Source organism: Cryptomeria japonica, chromosome 6 (assembly GCF_030272615.1).
Source record: "Cryptomeria japonica chromosome 6, Sugi_1.0, whole genome shotgun sequence".
Lineage (NCBI taxonomy): Eukaryota > Viridiplantae > Streptophyta > Pinopsida > Cupressales > Cupressaceae > Cryptomeria > Cryptomeria japonica.
Window position 1 is genome coordinate 55,657,175 of NC_081410.1, and position 13,625 is coordinate 55,670,799.

Sequence of the window (13,625 nt, forward strand, 5' to 3'; positions counted from 1 at the left end):
AGATCAGATAATTGGAAACAAATTTAAAGGAGTTATGACAAGAGGAAGATTGGCAAATGAAGAGGTATGTCTTATTTCTCAAATTGAACCATCATCTATTAATGAGGCATGTGAAGATAAATTTTGGATTAAAGCTATGGAAGAAGAATTAGGACAAATTGAGAAAAACAATACTTGGACATTAGTTCCCCAACCTAAAAATAAAAATGTAATTGGAACCAAATGGGTATTTAGAAACAAACTTAATGAAGATGGTAAGGTTGTCAGAAATAAAGCAAGACTAGTGTGTAAGGGATATTCTTAGAAAGAAGGAGTTGATTACAATGAAACCTTTGCACCTGTAACTAGAATTGAGGCAGTTAGATTATTCTTGGCTTTTGTAGCTCACAAGGATTACAAAGTGATGCTCTGCAAAAAGGATCAGGTTAGTCAATGATAACACAACACAAATAAGAAGAAAAGCCAAGTTGTTAGTGTTAGAAATCATAAACCAAACACTTTCCTACACAAGCATATCAAAAGAGATAACAAAAGCATGATAGAATGTCTAACTAGGAAGGTAAATACGATGAGGCATCTCCAAATGCCTCCTAACATGCTCTTGGCTTCTTCTCCCTTGTTCCTCTCCTCTCCAAGTTCCAAAATAGTGTAGCTCTCAGCAGCTTTTTGCACTATGGATGCTTATGGAGGATTGAGATTGTAGTATTGAGCTTTGAATGTGAAATAAAAAGCTAATGCTATGCTATTGATGCTAAAATGATATATTTTAACCAAAATAACAAGATATTAGATGATTATGCTAAGAATTCTCTCTAAAATGTCTATAGCTTAGATGCATACAAGTTTTCAGGATCTGGATTATGAAGAAATGGGCTCTATTTATAGGAAAAATGGAGCAATGGATGGTTGAGATTGAAAGATTCAATCAAGGGTTGAGTCTGAAAGTTGGGGATCCATGTGTACAATTGGCACCAATGAAATGGTGACAAGTGTCAACATAGGGTTGGGTTGAGAAAAGAGGTTGGAGGCATTAAAGGCCTGAGAAGACCACATGGTTATCTAAAGGCTAAGGGTCAAGTCTAAATTAAGCTTACCCACTGGATTAAGAGTTAATCCAAGGATAAACCTTTGTGCAAATGTTTAAGAGATAATCATGGTTAAAGCATTAATGGCCTAATGAGACCTTTGGGTTGGATAGAGGTTGAGTCAAAACAAATGTTTTAACCATGTGGGAGGGTTTGAATTAACCATTAATGGTTATTGGAGACTTTGGGGATTAAGTGGTTGAAGGTTGAAAGCCTTCAATGGTTTTCAAAGACTTTAAGGGTTCTGGTGGTTGAAGGTTGAAAACCTTTAATGGTTATCAAAGACTTTAAGGTTTTTGAGAAGTGACTTCCCTTTACTTAGGGATGTGACAAAATTTAGAGGAGGGTTAGGTTAATTAGAAGTGTTTAGAAGATTCTAGAAGGGGATTAGATTTTGCAAGTGGATTTGGTGGGTGAGGGAAAATAGGATTTTATTAAAATAAAAATTCATTTATTCCAATAAATGTGTGCAAGTTGCATTTGTAGGAAAATGCAAGTGGGGTGGGGATAATGATTTAAATAAATGTTTTATTTAATTTATTTAAAAGAGGAAAAGGGGATTCTAATTAAATAAATAGATTTTATTTATTTAATTGATTGTGAATTTGATTTAATGAATTAATTAAAATAAATTGAATAATTTATTTAATTAATAGAAGAATGTTTGGGGATGAATTAATTAAATATTAATTTAATTAATTGATGGCTAGTGGATTTTTAATCAAATAAATAGCGAATATTTTTTTAATTAAGCTGGACAGATTTATGTGACTACACAAAGTTTATCAAATGGATATTAAATGTGCATTTTTGAATGGAGATCTTGAAGAGGAAGTTTATATTGGACAACCTGATGGATTTTATTTAATAGATAACAATGATATGGTTTGCAGGTTATGAAAAACTCTGTATGGATTGAAACAAGCCCCAAGAGCTTGGTATGCAAGATTTGATAAGTATCTTTTAAAGATTGGTTTTACTAAAGGAAATGTAGATAACAATTTATATTACAAAGTAACTATGATGACATCTTGATTATTGAAGTATTTGTTGATGATATAATCTTTGGAGGAGAAGATGGATTATGTAAAGAATTTTCTCTTGAAATGCAGTAAGAATTTAAAATGTCTATGATTGGAGAAATAAAATTCTTTTTAGGATTACAGATTTTACAGACTGATAAAGGTATATTTTTGAGTCAATCTAAGTACTTGAAAGAACTACTTAAGAAATTTGGGATGGAAAACTCTAAATTGGTAAGCACACCTATGACTACAAATGACAAATTATCTCAAAGGGATGAATCTACCCCTGTTAATCCAGCTAGATACAAATCTATGATAGGAGGTTTACTGTATTTGACACAAACCAGGCCTGATATTATGAATGCAATATGTATTGTTTCTAGATTTCAGAGTAATCCTAGGGAAAATCATGAATGAGTAGTGAAAAGGATTTTCTGGTACTTACAAGGCATAACAAATCTTGGATTATGGTATCCTAAAGATGAAAATTTTGATCTATGTGCATATATAGATGCAAATTGGGCAGGAGATGTGGATGATAGAAAAAGCACCACTGGAGGAGCATTCTTTCTTGGAAAGAGATTAGTTTCTTGGCTGAGCAAGAAACAGAGTTGTACATCTTTATCAACAACAGAATCAGAATATGTTGTAGTAGCAACAAACTATACACAGGTACTTTGGCTTAAGCAAATATTGAAAGACATAAAGGTAAAATGCAAGGAACCTATTACTATATATTGTGATAACACTGTGGCAATTGATATATCTAAAAATCCGATATTACATTCTAAAACAAAACATGTTTCTATCAAACTAAATTTTCTAAGGGAAAAAGTTGAAGAAAAAGAGATAAAATTGGTTTATGTGAATACTAAAGAACAACTTGCAAATATTTTTACAAAACCTTTGCCTAAGGAAACTTTTGAGTATCTCAGAGATCAGCTTGGAGTCATACCACCACCGGTAGAGACTTAGATAGCTGATGATTGTCATCAATCGATAGAATTAAATGGACAAATCTTTTATTCCGGTATTTGATGAGGAAACTACTTCTCAGGGGGAGTAGTTGGTATATTCAATTGGTTGGTATTTTGTATGAACTTGATTTTTTGTGACTTTGGCATTTGATGTCAAAGGAGGAGAGATATCTATGGAAAAACACATTATCTTTTGATAAGAAAAACATATTTTAGGGGAGAGATTTTGAAAAACACATGAAAGATTGGTATTGTTACTCCCAGGGGGAGAAATAGAGATTGTTGGTTTTTTTACTTGGCATTTTTGTTTTGGCACTGTGATGGTTTTTCCATCTTGTGTTGCCATCAATGCCAAAGGGGGAGATTGTTGGTATTTTGGTATGGTTTTGTCATTGATGTCAACACCTACTGAATACACCTACTTTGGAGATCCAATAAACATTCACCGCCAACCAGTAATCTGTGCAACAGTTACTGGTATATGATTCATTGGCATGATATATTGTTCACCGGTACCTGGAATGACATGGAAGACACTTGGTAATGTTGAAGACATTGTGTGGACACTTTATTTTGAAGTAATAATCATTGGTATATTCATATTTGCATATTTGCTTTTACCGACAAATAGGTCCAGGTTATCTAGGGTTACACCGACAGGTTTATCTTTTCCAGATCAGCATGGCACGCTATGGAGATGATTTATTATTTTTGTAAATGCATTAAGCCAACATGTTTAATCGGTTATTGCATCGGATATTATATTATTTGTAAAATGTTTTTATTGTAATATCTTGTAGAGCCGACCTACTAAAATTGGTCTTAGGGTATGGTATAAATGTAAGATCTTATTTGTAAGATCAAGTGTGAAATGCGAAAAAGAATTAAGTGAAGGTATATGTGAGATCAAGAAGAGGCATACACGAAGACATCATTTGAAGGTGAAGTTAGGTTTTTGTAGAAGCATATTAGCATTACACCGATACTGAATCTAGCATATGAAGATGCTATTTTGTGCAGTACATTCTTATTGGATTTAACCATCCAACTATAGTCAGTGTGACTCCCATTTGTGATTGAGAAATGAGCTCTAGGCTGTTGGCCTTTCTACATGTGCAGACCCCTTTTGTACACTTACTATCTGCAGTAGTATCATTTGATTATGGGTAAGTTTTCCCACCGTGGTTTTTCCCGTTACAGGGTTTCCATGTACAAATATTGGTGTCATGTGTTGTGGATGACTTTATGTTTATGTTTCATGCATTAATCCTTACTGGTATAGTGATTTACTGTTAACACTATCTACCGGCATACTTAACTGGTTTACCGGTATTAAGCATTAAGTTGGTTAATTAGTTTTTGGTTTGAATTTATTAGACAACTGATTCACCCCCCCCTCTCAGTTGTCTCTAGGACCTAATAGGGCACATGCCAAAGAACATTGGACAAGACCCCAAATAGATCCACATGTCAAGAACTGCTCCGGTAAAGAAGGAAGACTAACCGGTAAGCACTAGAACTGTCCCGAAACCCAAAAACAGTCAAACTGGGAGTGATAACTAGCTAGAAAAGAATCCAAATGGATTAAAAATCTGGAGTTAAGCACATGAACTAGCCCGGAAATGGAAAATAGGATCTACAATGAAAAGCAAACAACTACCTGGTAAGAACACAAAAAACTGCACACTGTACTGAACAAGAACTAAACTGAAAGGAAGTATTTTTGGTTGATGCAAGATTTCTCATAGACCGGGGATGGTCCTACATCATTTTTCATGATGTTTGTAGTTTTGACATTATTTATCATTGACATAATGAAACTATAATTATAAGACTTAGGAATTACAAGATAATTGACTCACCTAATCCTAACATTCTCCCATTTTACATTTACATTACAAGACATAATATGAAATTGAAAATTAAATCAAACTCTAGAAGAGATAAGACTAATAGTCTCTTCAAGCACAAGCTAAAATTTAATGAGCTACTTGGATTAGTGAGAGAATTCATAATATTAACCAAATTAATAAATTTCTATATTATGGCTCTACCACCCATTGAACGCTTTATAGTCACATTCAACTTAGATAAAATTTACAATGATCTTTACCTCTTTTGAAAGATCATGACACTCTCACATCATAATTTAGTTATCCCAATGCTTTGATTATCACATCTTGATGCACACGATTACTGAAAGGTTTTTTTTGTATTATTATATAAAGGATATTTATGGTTCAAAGTTTAAGATCAAGATAAATTTATTAAATATTGATGAGGAATTAATAGAATTTTACCCTTAATGTATGAATCAACGGTTGTTTAGTGATACTTTCAAAGCTAATAGTGCTATGAAAAATCTCTTAAAAGAATTAAAGAAAATTAAAAGGAAAGAGAGAAGAGAGGGTTATGAATATTTTTTAGTAATACTACACAAATACACAAGAAACTTGCAATTGAATATCATAACTAGTTTTTATTTCATTATAATTGTTCACTACATACAAACATTTGTATAATTTAAAGGAAAATTTTTAATTTATAAAATAGATTATGAATACCTAAACAATGGTGCAATGCCATAATATTTTATCTAGAATTGAAAATAATTACAAGTCACTTGAAGTTTTTACAAAGAAGATAACTCAATTGATATCACCATTACAAACTTGCAAGTATATCAAACATTATGCATTCAATTTAGAGGAATGGTGGTACTTTAACAGATGCAAGATACCAAACTTCATTGCAAATTCATGGATGAGATTACATCCTAAAAATATATGGTTGTAACTTTAAAAATATGAAAATATCCACTAGCATATTTAGTTTATAGTTGGTGAAGATTCACCTTGACACCAAAATTCCACATATGCTAGATGAACACAAATGTTCTACAAATATTTGACAAAAGGCAAGATTGATGCAAAACTCCCATAAGGGAAGTTGGAGGTCAAAATTCCACAAAATTTAATATTTGTTACAAATATTCACTTCTCTTCTTCACTATCCATCTTAATTGTTATTTCACCTTCTTTCAAGGATCCTTGTTTTCTATAGTCTCGAAAGTAAATTAGGACTTTATTCATTATGAGTTTGTCTTGACCTTGCATGAAATTCCATATATATATCTATAGGTTTTGTAAGCATAATTTTTTTTTTGTATATATTATATTTCTCATCCTTGTCTTTCTTTGATACTTATTCATTTAATTTAGAGTTTTGTAGCCTGATTCATTAATTCTTCACCAAATTTTTAGCTTTGTTTCCAAGGGTTTCATTGGAAATATTTATAAATTTTTCTACAATGACATTAGGACTAGAGCACAAAAATGTTATCTTTTCAATAATAGTTATTTTGTTGAACGTTAGATCTAATTTTTACTATTGCAATTCCCTCATTTTAACAATTCATTCTTTGATCAAAATTCCCTCCCACTTTAGCTATTCAATCCATTTCTTGATGTATGGAATCATCTCATCTATCAAAATGTTCCCCCTTAGGTCCCTTAGGAGAAATTTCTCACTCAAATTTTCTATTGCCAATAGTCTAGGTAATTCTATTTCATTTTTCTCAAGCCTATCTTTACATTTTGTGGTTATCAATATTTTTTTTTGGAAGGGGAGAAGTTTTTCTAACCAAACATAATATTTCAAGGAATGTTTGTTGAACACACTATAGAATTGATAGTGAGGATGGTTCAATAAGTTTGAACCTTAAAATAACTTATAATCCTTTAAACTTCAAACCATAACTAACTTATCTCTACAATTATGAAACATGAAACTACAAAGCACAACACACACAAAAATACTAGATTTACATGGAAAACCTAAGAAGGGAAAAAACACAATGATAATCACACTCACAATATGAATAGCTAATTATAATGTTTTAGGCTCAAGGCCAAGAAGATCACTGTACCTAATTGGACTTTCAAAACTAAGGCACATAACCTTAGGGAAAGATACAAGTGACTTGAAATACTAAGATTCATAATATCATTGCAAGATACAAAGAACTACATAGGATGCCAAAGGACTCGCTATCATCTAACAAATATAAGAAAATAATGAATTGTAATGAACAAGATCTCTTGATCATAAAACTATCCTTGAACCACTTTGTCAACTGAACAATATCATTGCAAACTTACCTCACTTAATTCACCATCTCAAAACATTATCATACTAAAGATATGATCATCAAATCTCAACACAAATTGAAATTCATACTTTTTCTTCTTCACTCGGGCTTACATATCATTCACATTCAATCTACACTCCAAATCGTACATCCATACTTTCATTTATACAAGTTTATACATTGAAACCCTCAACTAGGTCTGCCACAGATAAAATATACATGAATTACATCGATTCAGTCACCCAAACCAAAAAATAATCAATGGGGTCCACTCTAGGAGATAAAGAGGATGTAAATATACCTTAAAAAATCTTTCTAATTCAATTCTAATGAACCACACATGCTATAACATCTTCCAAAGTTTACATCAAATGTAACGTGTAGAAAATATTGAAGCATGTTAACTAGTTGGCACAAAAAACATCATCCAAGGAAAATTACTCAATGCATATCTACACATGCCATGATGAGACCAATATCAAAATTATAACTCAACCTCCAATGCACATCCAGACTAAAATATTATGATCCAAATAAGAGAAAGAAACTAAGTCAATCAGAGACCAATACAACTAATAGCGATGAACACATAGAAACATGTATTTTCTCAATGATCAAATGAACACTATAAATTTGAAATTGAACACTGCATGAACCATATGAACATTTAATCCAAGCCACAATGCTTGAACCAACACAATGGTGTTGCTATTTACTAAGCTGTCATTAGTTTTATGCCCAAAGTCATTCTATAGACTCTAGTCGGTTAATATCATCGAAATGTCCAGTCGGTAATTACTAAGGTGTCGGTTACAAAGATAGGCTAGTCATCGAGTTGAGTCACAACGAGCTGTCTATCGAGTAAAGTTCTTATGTCTACCAAGCAGCAAAGAAGGTATACCAAGTCAATCTGAACAGAGTGAAAACATGTTACCAGATTCAATGAACTTGGACACACATGTGAAATGTGTTACAAGATTTGAGAACATGGAACCATTATTACATAGGAAATTGTATTTAAATATTTTGTATGATTTTGAGGAAGTTTATCCAATGAAATAATTTCTATGTTTATTCATTCAATAAAACATGTTTGTATGATTGATGCATGATAAGATCACCGTCTTAGAGATCTATATATACAAAATGATTTGAGTATCAACAAAGAGGAAAATGATGAGTTGAATATTAAATCTTGAGAGAAGATAAGATGTGAAGATTAACAGAGTATACAGAAGAGGTCACCGAGAAGGTTTTCAGAGAATAGTTTAAGTGACAGAGTATAAAGAAGTGGTCACCGAGTTGACTTATCAATTACCGAGGAATGATATGAGAAAGGTAATTTCATATTGAGCACATAGAGTCTGCTATAACATTTCAGATGTAAATTTGTAGATATTTTGTAAAGATTTTGATTAAATTATTTTGAGTTGAGTTAGAAACCTTTAATAGGGTAAAAGACTCTAACAAAGTCTATAAATTGTAAAGCCTTTAACCAGGTACAACATTTTTGTAAAAGTGTTTGTAAAATCCTTTAGCAAGGTAGATCTAAAGATCTTTGTACTCCTAATAGGGTAAGCTATCAGAAATAGATAAACATGTAGCTCTAATCGAGCAATCTTGATTATTGTAGTAGTGAAGTTGTGGGTGCCATCCCCACTGCAATTTTTCTCTCTAACCAAGAGTTTCTGCATAACCAAAATCTTGTTTTATGGAGTGAAATTTCTATGAATGTTATTTCTGTGATTATGTTTTAGCATTATATATTATGAGATCAATAGTATTCAGTTAATTTTTAATAGTAAAATTGTTGTTCAAGAAAAGTTTTGAAGTACTGATTCACCCCTCTCCTCTCAGTACATTAGCTTTCCTAGTTGGACCTAACAATTGGTATCAGAGCTCTACTCTTGGTAAAGGGTTTAACAACCTAAAGAGAAAGATCCTATCAATGGAAGGCTATAAACAATCTCGCGGAATTGTGAATCTTCAAGAAGAATTGGATCATGCTAATCAAGTGATTGCAGATATGTAGTGACAAATGCAAAGATCACTAAAGGTCAGAAGAAGGTTGTCTGATGACTTATAGGACTCACAAGAGTTTGTGGAACAAATTGAGACATCATTTGAGAACAGCATATCAGAAGAGTCTGAAGAAATGATTGTAGAACTGAAAGAAAAGAACAAAGCATTGAATGAACAACTAAAAGCAATGAGAAGGAAACATGAGTATTTTAACACACAAATGACTGAAAATCTTGATGCATTGAGAACAAATGAAGATAATATGCAAAATGTAGAAAGAGAAAAACAACAACTAGAAGCAATGGTGTCTGAAAGGGATGATGAAATATCAAGGATGACTGGAGTTCAACATAATCTATCTGAGCAATTAGGTTATGCACATCATGAAGCAACTCTAAAAGAAAATGAGAACCAAGCATTGAAACTTGAATTATCAAGATTGACTGATGAACTAGAAGAAGAAAAGAAGTCAAAAGAAACACTCAAGAAAAGTTATGAAGCGTCAAGAATGTTGGATGAGCAACTAAACTTAAGATTACCTAACAAATCTGCCAGACTCGGTTATAAAAGAAATAACTCTATCGAGAAAGGGTTCAACACCACCGAGAAAAGAGAATCATCAAAGAAGGCTGGAAACAAAGATGAGATGAAAGACAAGAAGCCTATTTGCAACTAATATGGAAAATAAGGACATACTGCCAACGTTTTTCAGAGCAGAAAAGGTAAGCAACTGAATGTAACTAGGTCTAATGATTATTGTTACAATTGTAATAAGTATGGTCACACATATAAGCAATGTAGGACAAAGTCTGTTAACAATTATCAAAAGGCAAAATTCAAGGGGTTTTGCAAAAATTGCAATAGATATGGACACGATACCGAAAAGTGTTGGTTTAAGCAGAAAAACAATATGTGGTCTCCACACCGAGCTAATACTAGAAGCTACTGAACTCACACAAATCTCAATCGACAATATACTTTAGTACCATGGGATTACAACACAAGAATATGGTGTAAATTCTATGGAAGATACAAACATATAAGTGCTAATTGTATGATAAGGTTTGGAATGAACAACTGAAGATCATGGAGAAATCCTGGAATGGCATGCTTTCATTGTCACTGTAATGCCCCGCTAGGAAACCCCTAAGGGTTTAAGTTAAAAACACTCAATTAGAGTGCAAATTTTTTTTTTTTTTTTTTATAATAATTAAGAGTGTTAATGAAAGGGTTGCAATATTAAGATAGATTGAAGTGATCTCAAGTTATCTCTATCTAGATAACACAGCAGAAGGCTAAAATGATCCTAAGGAGTTTCCCAACGCGATTACACAATTTTACACCTAACTCAACTTGCGTCCTTAGATCCTTTAAACTGGATATCTTTATTACGGGATACTGCATAGATCTTAATTACAAATGTGTTCGATGGTTTGACGTCTTATAATTTTAGGAAGAGATCATTTACTTTAGGCGGTTAGGGGCCATTGAGAAGTTATTTATCCATTACGCTTTAATTCATAATTACATTAGGAGGTCTCCAATTGGGTTCAAGCGTTTGAAATATAACAAAGTTCATTCGTTAGAGTTTAAATAATAATAATTTATCCACATCTCTATGTCTGCTCTCAGAATACATACATGATCAACAAATATCCATCATCTCACTCAAGGGCTTGATGGTGCTAGGGTACACCATAGCGGTGCCACCTTCCATACAAGTCCCCCGTGAATATCCCTTGTTGTGTAAGGTGTTTAGCCTCCAAGAGATAGTCACCACTCATAGGTAGGTAGTGGATCTTAGCTGTTTTCACAGCCTCACATACCTCCATCCTCAAGGTTCCTTGCGTCTACTTCCTCGTATACACTCATCCAAGCCCATCTCCTACGTTCTTGGAGAGGAATTCACATTACAACACAAGACCAACATACGAAAACAACAAGGATAAAACGGTTTAGCCACTAAAGTACAATAGATTAAAGATAATAATTGTCAATTCCAACAATAAAACAAGAAAATAATTTCCGGATTTGCAACATCAAATCAAGTAAAATCAAGATCGCAAGATCGTGGCTAAACTGTCAAGGTCAAGGTAAAATAAATTGCTGGCCCACAAGGAAATAAATAAATAATTACAAGAAAATCATAATTGCACATTACATCACTACGTGACTAGTAGCTAGCCACCAACGAGGAAGGAAGGAACAATCGTCTAGCTATCCTAGTAGCTCATCATGTGGTGTGACCAAGTCACACATCCACATGGCATGGCAGTGTGCACCTCGGCATCACCCCGCATCACATCGTCACGTGGCATGGCTCTACCCAATACATAGCGGTAGACCGCATGGAAATGTCTACTACATCCCGCATCGTGTCTCAGCACGGCATGGCAATACTCCAAGCGGACAAAGCACGCAATGGATGTATCCCACATGGCAGTGTACCCCGCGGATAAGGCACACGCTGGTCACACTCCGCATAGCGATGTTCCTCTCAGGATACTCGCCATAAGCCAGAGGTATACATGGCTAAGGTCTACCCATAAGTCTACCAACACTAGCCAGTTGGTAACTTATGTAGAACAATAACACGCCTCTCATGAAGACAAGGCAACAAATGCTCCAATATGTAAGAAAGTACCACGCCTCTCATGAAGACAAGGCAACAAATGCTCCAATATGTAAGAAAGTACCACACCTCTCATGAAGACAAGGCAACAAATGCTCCAATATGTAAGAAAGTACCACGCCTCTCATGAAGACAAGGCAACAAATGCTCCAATATGGAATCCAACAATATGCTGAAAAACTGTCATCTATATGCTCAAGATAAAGGATAGGAATAAGGCTGGCACACATGAACCTCATAAATCGGTTCATCATAAGGGGAAGTATTGAGTACACCTATGTTATAGTTTCATTACAAAACCATGCTTTTCCTCGAAATAGGGAAGCTAAAGTCGCTTCGCGTCGACATTACTCGTACGCTGTTCATTCTATTTCAAGGAACGGTGACTACTACTACTACCCCTTCACATACTGACTTATCAACAACCCGTGGGTTGGCACTCAGTAAGGGAAACAACAAGCAACATCACATAGATAGGTATGGGTTCCCATACTCATAAACAAACACATTCCCCATGGTTGATTACTTCACCATCCCATGGGCACACAAAGCAAGTACGGGTTTTCTCACAACACACACAGAATAGCACTATTACTGGTTTAGTCACATTTACGGGGAGTGCTTTACATTATGCTAACATATACTTAAGGGAAATTTTAATTATGCTTTACACATCAATCACCAAACAAAGTTTACTCTAGATCCACGTACTGATATTTTCAACAATTCAAATTTACACAAAGTAATAGCATCATTCTGATATCTTTCTCAATCTTCCCTGAGCTTTTTCACTCATATTACTAACTATGCAATTTCTCTTTTTTTTAAGATGCAAAAATGTTCCCCTTTTAATTAGAAGCCCAAAGCAACATAAAATTTCATATGCATTATAAGAATTTCTTTAAATCACTGCATTCTAAATAATGTTTCAAAAACAACAATTCCTATATTTTAGACAAGAGGAGGAAAAGAGTTGGAAAATCAACCATTTCCTACGAATACACAAGGATTTCAAAATCACACCATATGCTCGGATATAAGTTTATCATTTGAGTTGCACGGTCTTCATTTTTCTATCTTTTAGGAAGGTTCCAAAACATCCCACATGACATTCCTAATCATTATTGCTGCACTATAATGTTCTAGTTTTTCCGAACAAGAATTCAAATAACCAAATTTTCTTTTTTGTAATACAAGTCTTCTAAAGCACAATCACTATTCATAATACGTTACAATACAATAATACCTCAAATTTAACATTGAAACTCCATAATATGATAAGGAGGTAAATAGAGAGCTATCTACTAGATTTTACACATTTAGTGCATACAATTCCACAAGTCTTTTATTTACTCCTTTCGAAACATAATAAGGCAATTAACTAATTTCCAAAACAAGTTAAATGGTGCGTCATTTAATAGGTCCTAATCACACTAATTGAATAAGCACATAAAACAATCTTTTGAGAAGCACATCAATTTACTCTTGAAGCTACTACAGTATGTCCTCTTTTGGTTTTCCTTTCACATCAATCAATTTGCAAAAAATCAACTATACGCATATTAAAGCACCTTACTTGAGATGAAATTTATTTATATTACTCCTACCAAGCACATGGAGAACCCTTTAATGCAACCATATAATTTTCTATCTTTAACCAAAAATTAACTCCTAAATCAATCCTTTTCACAATCTAAAGCACAAAAACGTTATGAAGCTCACACAAGGCTCAAG